Source organism: Triturus cristatus, chromosome 3_2, assembly GCF_964204655.1.
Source record: "Triturus cristatus chromosome 3_2, aTriCri1.1, whole genome shotgun sequence".
In the NCBI taxonomy this organism is placed as follows: Eukaryota; Metazoa; Chordata; class Amphibia; order Caudata; family Salamandridae; genus Triturus; species Triturus cristatus.
In genome coordinates this window covers 419,119,093-419,132,767 of record NC_140584.1, presented here as the reverse complement: position 1 = coordinate 419,132,767, position 13,675 = coordinate 419,119,093, and positions in this window count along the sequence as shown.

The following is a 13,675-nucleotide window of genomic DNA, read 5'->3' as shown; positions in this document are numbered from 1 at the left end:
GACGATGCCTTGGTATACCTGAGTCACCTGACACACTCTATCCCAGTGCTAATACAAGCATTGGGAAAATTTGAGGAGGCATCGGGTCTCCAAATCAGTAAATCCAATTCTCAGCTATTCCCGATAGGCGGAGCGGGGGGGCTTACGGCATCTCAGCTTCCGCGACAGGACCTCCCCTGGGAAACGGAAAAGGTCCGGTATCTAGGGATACAGATCACCAGAGAAGGCTGCTTCAATTAACTAAACATGGGCAGGGTAGTAAAGGGATTACAAGGGAGTATACAGTTCGGGAACACGCTGAAACTGTCCCTTAGGGGCAAAGTTGTCCTGATCACGATGGTGGTTCTCCCTATATGCCTCTACATTATGCAGGGGTCCTTCTATCAATTACCACGTAAAGTGTTTAAGGAACTGGATGCCTTGCTAACATGGCTGCTGTGGAATGGGAAGCATAGCAGAGTAGCAGTAGTAGTAATGAAACGACAGTGGGGAAAAGGGGGGTTAGATTTTCCGGACTTAGAACTATACTACCTAGCATTGCAGTTGCAGCACTCAATACAGTGGCTAGACATAGACCCCTCATGGGAGAGAACTCTACTCGCGGGCACTTATGGAAGACAGCAACTGAGAGCCCTGCTAATGAAAGGGAGAGGTATCCAAAAGACTCTCACGCCACTGATATAACTAGCAGCTAAGATATGAGACAGGGCGGTGACGAACAGTCCTTAAGAGAGTACCCTACGCACCAGATGCAGACGTCTGGAACATCCCACAGTTTGCCCAAGTGGCACAGAGGATGTCAATGGAGAAATGGAAAGAGGGGGGCTGCTTAATGTTGACAGACTTATACCCAGGGGAGAGGCTCATGATGTACCAGGTCGTGATAGAGGTATTCCCGCTGGGCTAAGGACAATTTTTGCAGTACGCAAAGATGGCACCTACTGCCCGACACCTATGGCCAACATTCCCAGAAGCTCCTGAACATTCACAAACACTAACCACTATGACCACAAAGCAGGGGGTTAGAAATTCGTAACACATCAATACGGGGCATTAAGGGCGGACAAACAACATAAGTCACTTAAGATAGGAGAGAGTTGGCAAAATGCCAGTGAAGAGCCACGGACGCCCGAGGACTGGACCAAAATACATATGGAGGTTTGTAAAGTTTCAATAAATGCCAGATTCAAGCAGATACAATACAATATTGTGCACATGACCTACCTGCCCCCTAGGTGACTTCACACCATAAATGCTGGGCAGGACCCAAGATGCCTCAGGTGTCTCCACCAGGAGGCATATTTTGTGGATATGGTTGGGCACTGCCCCATAATTCAGGACTACAGGCTGAAAATACTAGAACAGCTCAACAGAGTGAAAGGTTGGGAAGTATCGCTGGAAATAAGAAGATGCCTCCTTGGACCCTAAACGTAAAATTAGCAGGCGCTTCATGATACTAGGTCTTATGGTGGCCAAGAGATGAATAGCTATACACTGGATATCCCCAGTGGGCTCAGGAGTGGGCATCGGCAGAAGAGGAGCACATGAGGAAAACTAGGAGAGACGAGAAACTCCCAGAGGTGCTCCAGGCCTGGGGGATGATGATTCAAGAAGTAGTAGAGCTAACCCCACATACACAACAAGATGCAAGAGACAGGACCCAAAAGACACCCAGAGGACAAACGAACATACTAGAGCTAATCAATTAGAACCCGATTAATGGGATTAACAGGGTTGACTTTTGAGATATAATAGAGTTAAGGTTCTCTAGTAGACACTCACTGTACCTAGTGAAATAGTAGATAGGTGGAGCTGGTGGTAGGGGGGAGTTGGGAGTTCAAAGAGGGGAGTTTGGAAACATGGGGACAGATGTAGGAAGTCAAATAGCAAATAGCAAATAGCTACCGCAAATGCCGAAATTCGCAGAATTTCAGCCTTTGCGATCGCAATTTGGCTTTGAGCAATGTAGGTAAGATTAAACCTACTCGCAAAATAAGGGCTCGCAAAAATTGTGATTCCTTATTTGCGATTCCTTAAATGCAATGTAAGTAGCACAAAAGAAAGTGCACTTTTGCCTTAAGGAATCGCTAATTACCACCAACTTCAAGTTGGTGGTAATTAGCGATTTCCTTTAAAAAAGCACTTTTTTGTTTTTTAAAAGTGCCATGTGGCACACATTCATGCCCTTAGGGCATGTATGCGCGCCACATGTGCACACATGCATATTTCAGGGGTGCAACAAGATGTCCTTTTGGAACCCCTGCACCCTTGAAATTGCACCCGGGATTTGCGAGTGCCTCTTGGTTACTCTCAAATTGCGGGCGCAAATCCTATTCATTCTTATGGGCCTCTTGGCCCATAGGAATAAATGTGATGGTATTCCTTAATTACGAATCTCAATTTGCGATTCCCAATTAAGTAATATTATGAAATCGCAAATATTTTTGCGATTCCTACCTATATTCAATTTAGCGAGTCCTTAATAGCGATTCGGTAAATATCGCTATTAAGGACTCGCTAAATTGAATTTACCTACATCTGGCCCATTATCTTCACAGTTAAAGACTAAAACATTCAAACCAATTGTAAATATGCGGCAAAATGAAAGCTAAGTTGTAATAACCTGTACTAATATATTGGCTAGTGTGATGATGTTGTAAAGTAGTACAAAAGGGGGTGGTGATGGACGGAGCATCAGAACCAATCAAACACTCACCAGATCAACAGATCTGGGTTTGATCCATCACCGTTCTTTAGCCCACTCTGCCACCCCAGTTCAGACATGGCCATATGCAAATCAGTCTGACCCTGTGCCTCATGGTAACAGTCCAGCCCAAACTGCCAAGCCATGCCTTCCCTGGACCGGAAACAAGCTTCCTAGGTCCGGTTTCTGGCATTTCAGCCGATGTTGTAAAGTAAACACTGTTTGCCTAAAGAAAACAATAAAGAAACTTTAAAAAAATGTAAATGCTTTCACTTGAGACTCTGTCTCGCTACACAGCTAAAATAAATCATCTCTGAACCTCATTTCCAAGACAATATGTTCCACCCATTCCTTCGTATTGACGAGCACCTGCTCCTCCCATCAGCCCATATACAAATTAGAAAAGCTGAAGGTGAAGCAGGTGCCAATAGCTGTTCCTTGCAATTGATGATACAATTCATTAAGAGGCACCACTCCATCGTTATCAATAACACCTTGTTATGCTCTAAAAACTTAATGCGCTTCATCCTTAAGAAATGCTTAGCAGCCCTAAGTTCATCGTGATGTCTTATGCTAGTATAAAGTATGGTTACATCCATAGTCATAAGGTACATATCTTCCTCCCATCTAACATCGAATATCCTGCGTAAAAAGTCTGCGCTATCTTGAATATATGATGGCAATGATTTTACTTTTTTATTTATTTTTATTTTTCCTCATTCAAGAAAGAAACTGAGTGGTCTTAAAGCAGTGCCATGGCACTCTCCTGGGCCAAATAGAGGGGACACACAGCTCTGTAAATCTCTTTCCACCTCAAGGGTTCCTGGAGTCGCCGACCACAGGACTCTTGGGAATCGGCAAGGAAGGAACAAACCCTCGATCTATGAATGAGCCATCATCCCATGAACTCACTTATTTCATAATCATTGGACTTTTATTTTTGTAGGAAGTAGAAATACCCATTTTATTGACCTACTTCTCCCGTAACCCCCCAGAATCTAATTATTTTTTTTTACATACATCCCATGTCCAATTTATGGACTCTTTTAACAGAGGCAACCCAATCCAGAAACCTTGGAGGGTTAGGGGATACCCATTCTAGACAAATTTCCCTTCTTGCCAAGAGAATTAAAACCAATAAAAGTGAAGCTTGGAAATTTGATAGCTTATTATTAATACCATCTTCAGGCCAAATTCCAAAAATAACTAAAACCAAGCTTACCTTAATTTCTTGGCCAATTACTTCTGAGATTGTCTTACCCACTTGGTGCCAGAAGCCCTGGATCTGGGGACACTTCATAAACATGTGCACATCATCTGCACTGCCCAGGGCATGCTTCGAGCAGGCCTTCACTCCTCCTCCAAGCTTGGTAACCCTCTTCAGAGTCCAGTAGGCTCTATGGATTGTAAACAGATGGTTTCTCGTCAATGGGGCGCCTTGACAACCCTCCATAAAGTACGCACAGATACTTGCCAATAAGATGTGACATCAATGGAAGGCAGGTCTCTTCTACAGGGCTCCTCCATAGGCATTAACGGGGATCTCCTTTAACTAAAAGCCAGTACCATTTAGATACTTCTTTACGTTGGTGGATGGGGGGGGTAATAAATTATCCTCCAGCTCTTCATTCGCGACTCCATCCTTGCCCTGGTTAACAGCCCAACCAGACAGTTGATAGAATTTAAATTTGGACAGCCTTTGGTTTGTTAGAATGCTTAGAGTATCCCATGGAAGTAATTTATTGTCTTGCAGTAATTGACCCCATTTCTGTATGCCATTTTCCAATAGTGGGACTGATAAGCTATCCTTAAGGCACTCAGGGGTACCTGGAGAATTCCAGATAGGAGCAATTGAGCAATAATACGAAATTCTGAAAGACTTCCTCAGCTGGAACCATAATTCTCAGGCAAACCTTAAAACCTTCAGTTTAACTTTTTTTAAATACTTAGGTTGTCCAAATTTGAAAAGAACCCATCCCCCCGAGGAACACTTTTTGACATAGCTAAAAGAAAGGTAGGATAACAAGAAGAGTCAAATAAGAGAGATCTAACATTCTTAAAATGGAAGGCCCAACTATAAAAACGAAGGTCAGAACTGGCTATACCCCCATCTAGTTTTGCACATCTTAATTTCTTCCATGCAATCCTGACCACTTTGTTGGACCAAAGAAAGCTATTTATGTCACTCTGTATATTTTTCAAAGATTCTGGGCTGAATAATAAAGGAATTGTATCAAAGATAAAGGTGACTTTGGGCAGAACGGACATTTTGACGAGATTGGAACGACCAAGACTCTACAATGGGAGGTTTCTCCATGATAATAATAGCGATATGATCTCTTTTATTTTTACCTCCAAATTAGCCTGGGCCAATTTATCCATTTCCTGAGTAATTTGAATGCCTAAGTATCTTATTTGCTGCTGAGATAAAGGGGAACTGGTTTGCAAATTCCACGACATAATTTCTGTTTTTTGTGAGCTGATTAGATAGCCAGATATCATCCCAAAATCTATCAGAAGTTGCTCCAACCTTGGGAAAATTGCTGACGATTCCCTCGTGAAAATCATCAAATCATCGGCATAAAGGGCCAGCTTTTTTACCCATGCCCTATATTCAAATGGAGCAAAGAGTTCACTGGCCCTGATGTTACATGCCAAAGGTTCTATGTAAAGATCAAAGAGGAGGGGAGAAAGGGGGCAGCCCTGCCTAGTTCCTCTCTCCAGCCTACCTAAATTGGTTACATTTCCATTATCTATTATACTTGCTGTGGGAGTTTTATAAATGTTTCTAATGACCCTTAAAAAAAATTCTCCTAGGCCAAACGAGTGAGCTATATGATGTAAACAAGACCAGCTCACTCGATCAAAGGCCTTGGCCGCATCAAACGCAAAGATAGTGAGCAGCAACTTATTTGCTGAGGCAATGTCAATTGCTCCAATCAGCTCATGAGTTAAATCATGAAGCTGATGTCCTCTAATAAACCCCTTCTGGTCCGAATGGACCAGGTAACCCATCATGTTGTTCAATCTCCCTGATAAAATGTGCGCAAAGATTTTGTAGTCACAATTCAGCAGGGAGCTGGGTCTATAAGATTCACATTTTTTTTATCCTTATAGGGCTTCAAGATCAGAGCAACCACTGCCTCATTCCGAGAATTGGGGTTTGGAGTGTTATTAGAGAAAATACTATCAAATAATTTCTCCAGGACAGTAGCGAGTGTCTCATTAAGGGCAATGTGGAACTCATTAGGAATGGTATCCAAGCCTGCGGCGCTGCCTCTTTTTAGGTGTTTCATTGTGGCCTTTATTTCTTCTAGTGAAAACTTTTCATTCAACTATTGGAGCTGATCGCCAAATAGAGACTGTAAGGTTATTCTGTCCAAATAGTTTTTTATTTGGTAATCCGAGACCACTAGGTCTTCAGTATACAGTGCTTGGAAGTAGGATTCAAATGCTTTTTCCATATTAGTCCTCCTGTTTCTGTGTTAAGAATCTCCTTGATTAAATTTCTGGCTTGCTTAACACGAGATTTCCAGGCAAGGAGTTTCCCACACCCTTCTCCGTATTCATAATTAGCTAGTTTACTAGCTTCCCATCTTCTTCTGGTAATATTATCTAGATAGTCCGTCATCTCTTGCCGCTTGGCAATCACCTCAGAGTTTTCCTCCCTCTAATCTGCACTATTTTGGTTGGCCGCTTTATTATATAGTGCTCTAACGATATCTAATTACAATAACTTAACCATTTCTTTAGATTCCTTATGGATTTTAGCTGAGAGACTGATAACTCTGCCTCTATTGAATGCATTATAGGCATCCCATATTACCTCTATGGGAGCCGAAACATCATTTTCTTATGAAAAAACAAAGTCTCATTCTTTAGTTGTTCGACTACTGAAACATCTTGGAGAAGGATTCTATCAAACGTCCACCTTCCTATTACAGGGTGTCTTGTAAATTGTAAATCCATCAACACCGCTGAATGATCTGATAGGTGCTCTGGAATATTTGTTACTGAGCTGACGCTATTTGTCAGCCTAGTATCTATCACAGAAAGTAATCGATTCTAGAACGATGACCTGTTTTTTTTATTTTGAAAAGTATAGCTCAGAGGGCCAGTTAGCGCCCTGTTTTTTGTTCCCCAGATATCTCTGAGGCTTAGATCGTCCATCAGGATTCTAATCAGGGAACTTATTTTGGTAGATACTTTTCTCCCCCCCATTGACCTATCAAGAGAGGGGTTCAATAAGATATTAAAATCACTGCCCATAATGATCGACAGATTGGATTCCACTAAATGATTGTATAATGTTCTAAGTGCTGAATCATCATCTATGTTTGGACTGTAGTATCCCAGCAGGACCACCCAGTCATTTTATATCTTAATATCAGCCATAATCCATCGCCCCTTATTATCTATCTTGGTGGGTCCCAAGAATACTTTGGCTGTTTTCTTAAAGATAATGGCCACACCGTAAGGGCAGCAGGTTTGTGTGGTATGGAGAGAACCATCAATCCATTTCTGCTTAGAAACAGCTGCTTCCCATTCATCAATTGTGAGATGAGTTTTCTGTAGTATGATAATATCAAAATTAGAGTGACTTAAATATTATTAAATCCTTCTTCGTCTACCCACTACCCTGAGGCCATTAACGTTCCATGTACAGATTTTAATTGGAGTTACTTCAGGCATTTGAGGCAATTCAATGCAACCTCTCCCTTACCAGAGAGAGCGCACTCTGATCTCGAGCTACCCCTCTCTTATTAGCAACTTCCTTGACACTGACAAAATTAAGAGGACTTTCTTTTTCCCTAATTTGCTCCCCACCCAGTGAAAAACCAAACTGTCTTACTTCTCGTGTGTGCCCCCCGCCCTCCCAAGGGATCCCTCCTTAACCACATTGGGTATGATGTAAATTTTCCCCTATGAGCTCACTGCCCGCTCCCCGGCAAAGCCGATAGTTATAAGCAGACTTACTTAAAACATTATCCCTGAGCTTTAATTTGATCAATGAAGATCCCTACCTCTTTAGGGTCTCTAAAATTAGACATTTTGTGTTTCCATATCACCCTAAGTAAGGCCGGGAATCTCAGTTGCACTGTTGCACCCAGCGATCTTAAAGTTGGCATAAATTTCTCCAGTTCCCACTGTCTGTCTTGCGTGATTCTTGAAAGGTCTGACCTTATCCGAAATGCCCAGTCCCTTTTTGTGAAACTACCAGCTTTTAAGGCTTCCGATAACACACGTTCTTTTAGAGCGTAAGTTTTAAAGTAGACCAAAATTCGCCGGGGATTTTTCCTATTTGGATTTTTTGTAAAGGGATCTCTGTGAATTCTCTGCATATCAGACTCCAACTCCTTAGAGTCCATGGTGGTAATAAACTCTTTTAGCAGTTTTATGATGTAGCTTTTGATGTCATCCCCCTCTGAGCCTTCTGGAATATTGATAATTTTGATGTTATTTCATCTGGCATTACTTTCTAGGGTCTCAAGTTTATCTAGTGTGCCTTTTCCTCCTATTTTAATGCCTGTATCTCAGTATGATTGGGCTCAACTTATTTATTCAAGGCTTCAATTGAAGCTTCCATTACACACATTCTCTCAGTGATTGCTGTCATTTTGACTTCTAAGGATTCACAAAACTCTTGTTTTTTGGCCTGATTGGTCTCTGAAATAGCAAACTTGTTCCTAATTTCCAAGGATAAAGCATCTAACATTTGTGCCAGATTTAATTGATTATGGGTGGTTGAAACTAATGGTACTCTTGAAGACACTAGAGTGGAGTTAGGAGTGTAAGTGCCAGGGACAAAATCAACGTCATTTTCTTCTAAGGCCTGAAACCTATTAGCAGTTGGAATATTTGCGTATGCCACCTCATCCACTACAGGGTTGTTCTTTTTAGCATCCATTTCAGCCTCTGATACCTTTGATACCTTCATTGAAGACCTCTTACCTTTACCTCCAGATAACTGAGGTGCGTCCGATGTTAAGGAAGCAATTTGTTGAGTTTTTTCCTGCACTTTAAAATAAGATCTTAAGGACGGAGTTATCTTAAGTTGCGAAGTTTCTTTCAACTGCTGTGTTTAAATAGCAGAAGAATATTGTGAAATCTGGGCTGCCCCCGCCCCCACTTGACTTCTTACTTAGCTTCTTAATAGTTGGTTTCCCAGCAATAGAAACAGAGGAAGGAATAATAGAAGAGGCTTCCAAATGACCCAGAGGGTTAAATGATTTATTGCGCAATGTGTATCAGGTGGGGTGTTCTGGGATTATATCCTTCTCTTCAACTGCAACTTGTAAATGTGGGTCGACAATAGCCTCTGAAAACTCAGGAGAAGGAAAGAGGCCACGTGCACCCCTTTTATCTATTTCTTAAAGTCCAGAGCTGGGGTCCTTGGTTTTGATTTCCTTTTTCTCCGCGGAGACTGATTTGAGGGGGAGATAACACTGCGATCCCCTCTAATTGTGCTTTTAACTCGTCTGGGGCTCATGAGTTGGGCAAAAACAGAATGCCTGATAATCGAGGTGAAGAAAGGCTGGGGGCAATCAGTAGAGAAAGAATGCTCTTGAGGTATTCTCGTACTCTCTTTCTCTTATAACAGAGAAGGAGAGTTTCCCAGAAAAAAAATCTTTCTAATACTACCAGAACAGCTTTCAACACTACCAACACTGCTGACAACGTAAAAAGTAGAAGTTAGCACTTTGCAGGGGCTGATCCTACCTGGTGTCCCACGGGGAGAAATCCTCGACGAGGCGCGCCTATCAAGACGAATCCCAATGGCCGCCTGAAGCAGCCGACCCCTGCCGTACTGTACCGGGGAACGCCCGTTCAGGCCAGCCAATTCCAATCCTGTGCTCGAGGCCAGCCCACCAGCCAACCAGCCCAGTCCTGCGGCGAAAGGCAGCAGAGACGCCGCCCCCGCTCGCCCGCCAACAACCCGAAGAACATCAGGAAATGCAGCCAAAGACTGACTGAGAAGATCGGTGGCAGCCAGACCGGGGAAAGGACATGAAAAGGGAAACACCACAAAACCACAACCATCTGTGAGCTGAACGCGGCGTCCAACTGCGGTAAGAGCGCATAGAAAATTGGGTGGAATTATGTGACCAAAAGCCCAGGAAACATTAGATCAGCGCTGGGGGTAGAGAGGAGCTCGCGGCAAGAACTAGCCCGCCGCCATGTTCCCCATCACGAACCGAAGGAATGTTACTCTTGGGAGAGGCAATCTTACATCCGGTAATGTTTTTACTGTAGGATTGGGGAGCAAGTCAATGTACTTTGATGTGTTCTCAAAATTACTCTCTTGGGTTGATATAATAGGGCATCCCGGTGGTATAATAGTATCCTTATGTACTTTTGGAAACGGGTAAAATAAATGTAGGTAACTTGGGGTGGCTTTGTTTTAGAAAATTGAGTTCCTCCCAATTCAAAAATTATTTTTCATACCATTCTTTTAATAACTCTGCATAATCCTCATTGACCTTTTGATATTCCAAAGTAGTAATAATGCGGTAAGATGCTTTGTCATCAAGAAGTTTATAAGCTTCTTTTAAATATGAATGTCTAACCCACAACACTACGTTGCCACCTATATTTGAAGGTTTTACAATAACATTGGTCATATCCTTACGTTTTGCCACTGTTTGTTGTATTTCCATATTTACCACATTCAAATGTCTTTTCCTTTGAATGGCTTTCACATGTACATTCCGTATCTCCTTAACCATGTTGTCCGAAAAGGTATCTAAATTATCTTTACCTGTTGGGGGACATATTTGGATTTAATTTTGCATATTGCTCCTCCCCTCTCTTGAGTGTCAATATTGACAACTCTTGCTCCAGCCTTTCTTCCAGATTCTCTTCTCCTCCTCCTGATTCTTGTACTATTTCTAGAAGGTATTGTAGCAATTTCAAATCTGATGCAATTAAGTTCTCTCCACTAGGATTTATTGTTTCACTAGTTGATTTTTGGGGCTTTTTGTTCTTATGAATTTTTGTCAACTTCAGGTTCCTTACAAATTTGTGCAGATCAATTCTAGTCTGTGAATAATTGAAGTTCTCTCCTTGACAATAAGACAGTCCCAAGTACAGATTGCTTGTATATTTATCCGTAAGAGGCACTTGTGTAAGATTCACTACTGTATTAACCTGTGTATAGGGGGCTATGATATCTATTTCTGACTGCTCCTGGTGTTCCTCCCTGGTGGTCCATCCTTTTCATCTCTTAACCTCTTCTTTGTTGCCGCCTTCTCCTCTTGGTCTGCCTCGACCTCTCTTGGGGTTGAGTCTGTTTTCAAATCTGTATATAAAAAAATGTAACGCATCTGCAAGAGATGTGTGACTTGTCATCATCTCCCTTGCCCCTGTTTCATCAGCTTCAGATCCAGGATCTGAACTGAAGTCACTATAAGCCGAGTCCTATACTCGCTGTCCTCTCAGGGAATCACATCTTTTAGCAAAAGTGTCAATCTGTCCATTTCATAATCTAAACCATCCCCCTGAAATGTACTTGCCTTCCAGTTTTTTTATACTTTGTTCATATTTAGGCAATCGTTCTTTCAACCCGTTTATGAAATTTGACAGTTTCCCTGCATCTTGATCCTTCTCTATTATTATGGTTAAATCATGTATTTGATTCAACACTTCCGATCTTTCTATTTCTGCATATTTAATCAAGATTTTATGCATGCCTTGGGTAATCTGGGCATATATATATATATACACATATACATACATGCATGCCTGCATGCATACCTACATATGCATACATATATATGTATTGAGAAAATCAATAATAATCAACTTAACCTCCATTTTACTTCCCTTATTAGTACAGAATCAGTCGAATCTTTAGGTCTAACTGTATATAATGACCAACAAAAACTGCATACTAAAACTTTTAGAAAGAGTACTGCTGGAAACACAATTCTGCATGCTCAGAGTTTAAATCCCAAAACAAACTCAAATACAGTATCCTGTATGACGAAAATCTTTGTATGCATAGAAATTGCGATGGGGCAGTACAATTAGAACATGCCAATCAGGATTTGAAAGACAGATTTTCTACACGTGGATATAATGAGAAAATACTAGAAGGCGCAAAGTCGAAAGCAAATCTGAAAACAAGAGATCAGTTACTATTTTCAGACTGTTCAAGAGAGGATGGTTAACAAGAAATGCATCTTATTACAGGTTATAGTACCCAACATGCAAAACTGAGGCAAATTTTTCAAAAGCACTGGCCCCTACTGTGTAGTGATTGTATTATAGGTACAAAGATTCACAGTAAACCCTTGATAGATTTCCGTAGGCCAAGATCAATGATGGATGATCTTGTAGTGAATAGTCTGAAAATGCAGCAGGGAAGAACATGGCTCACGGGCAGCAGTGGCTTTAAGAAATGTCATAAGTGCAAAGCCTTCAAATATGTGGTTAATATTACACAATTGGTTATACCTTTCGCGGATGGACTTTGGAAAATCAAGCAAGCGCTAAACTGTAACAGTGAATTTGTTGTGCATGTACTGAGGTGTACTTGTCAAAATATTTACATTGGCAGTACAATTCTGAAAGTACATCTGCCAATATTGCAACATATACAAGCAATTGTTAATAAAGATCAAACATATCCAGTGGCTAGGCACTTTGAAGAAATGCATGGAAGCAATTTGGAGAATTTGGAATATTTTGTTAAAGATCAAGTGCCAAACCGTAGCAGAGATGAAAACAGGGAACACTGTCTGAGACAATTGGAATCAAAACACATTCTTAGATTTAATACTAAGATTCCGACAGGACTGAATATTGAAGAAGATCTTTATATCCACTCATGAATTTGGATTCACTGATTTAGTTTTAGAATTGAGGACAGTCTGAAATATGGTACTGAAAGAAGAATAAGAATAGTTTTAAGAATTTTGGACACCAGTCACTTTATGAGTATGAATTGGTGAATCTGTTGGCAGCTAAAATTAATGCACTTTTGCATATTGCACTTTCAAATATTGGGCACTGGCCCTCGATGGATTTATCACATTTATTACAATACTAATGTTATAATGTGTATGTAGTGTGTATAGAGCCTTTAAGCCCGCACTCTAACTTGCGTGATTTTGCACAATAGAGAATGAATAAACAATAGCACTTTATGCCGTGTTTTGCACAATCAAATAATGATTTGATATTTATGCTGCAATTACTTCAGACCACCTGGAATGGCGATGAAGCCAAAGATGTGGTTGTTGAGCTAGGAAGTATACCTGCATTTAGCATTTTTATTCTATTGTGTAGATAGTATGCATTTGCCTTCTTTATTTGCTTATAGTCATACTCACATATAGCTTTATTCGGTGTCATAAAAATAACATCCATAAAAGCAGTTTATACAATATAAAAAAGAAAAAGTATGCATCCTTTTCGTGTCATTTCATAATAATAAAATTCAGTTATAAACAATGTAAACATAAACTCAGCTTGTAAAAAAATACAAAAGGATCTTATTTTTATATTCCCATCCAGGCTACTCTTACTGTGACAGGTCATAGTGGCTATATCCATAATATATATTTAGTTTGCCTTGTCCTGTGTGGTAACATTAACGTGTTTTTTTCCTAGCATAAAAGTCAGCCCATAAATATGATGACATTCCACAGCAAATTTCTAAGGTTGGCAATGATTGTAAAAACAAATATGCAGGGCGGCATTGCCTGAAAGACAATTGTCTAATCATTGGTAAGACATACCTTTTCCTTTGCTGAGTATAGAATTTTCAAAAGAATACCATGTGCATTGTGTTCTGAGGAATCCTATCATCACAGGGGCAATTTGACAATTTTGCAGACCAATCATTCATTATAGGAAAGGAAATTAATCGGTGGAATGTGTCCAGTCTTAAACGTATAAGAACAAACCTGTGACGTGTATTTAAGACCATTTTAAGATAAGGCTGCATATTAAAAGTGGTTAAAATCA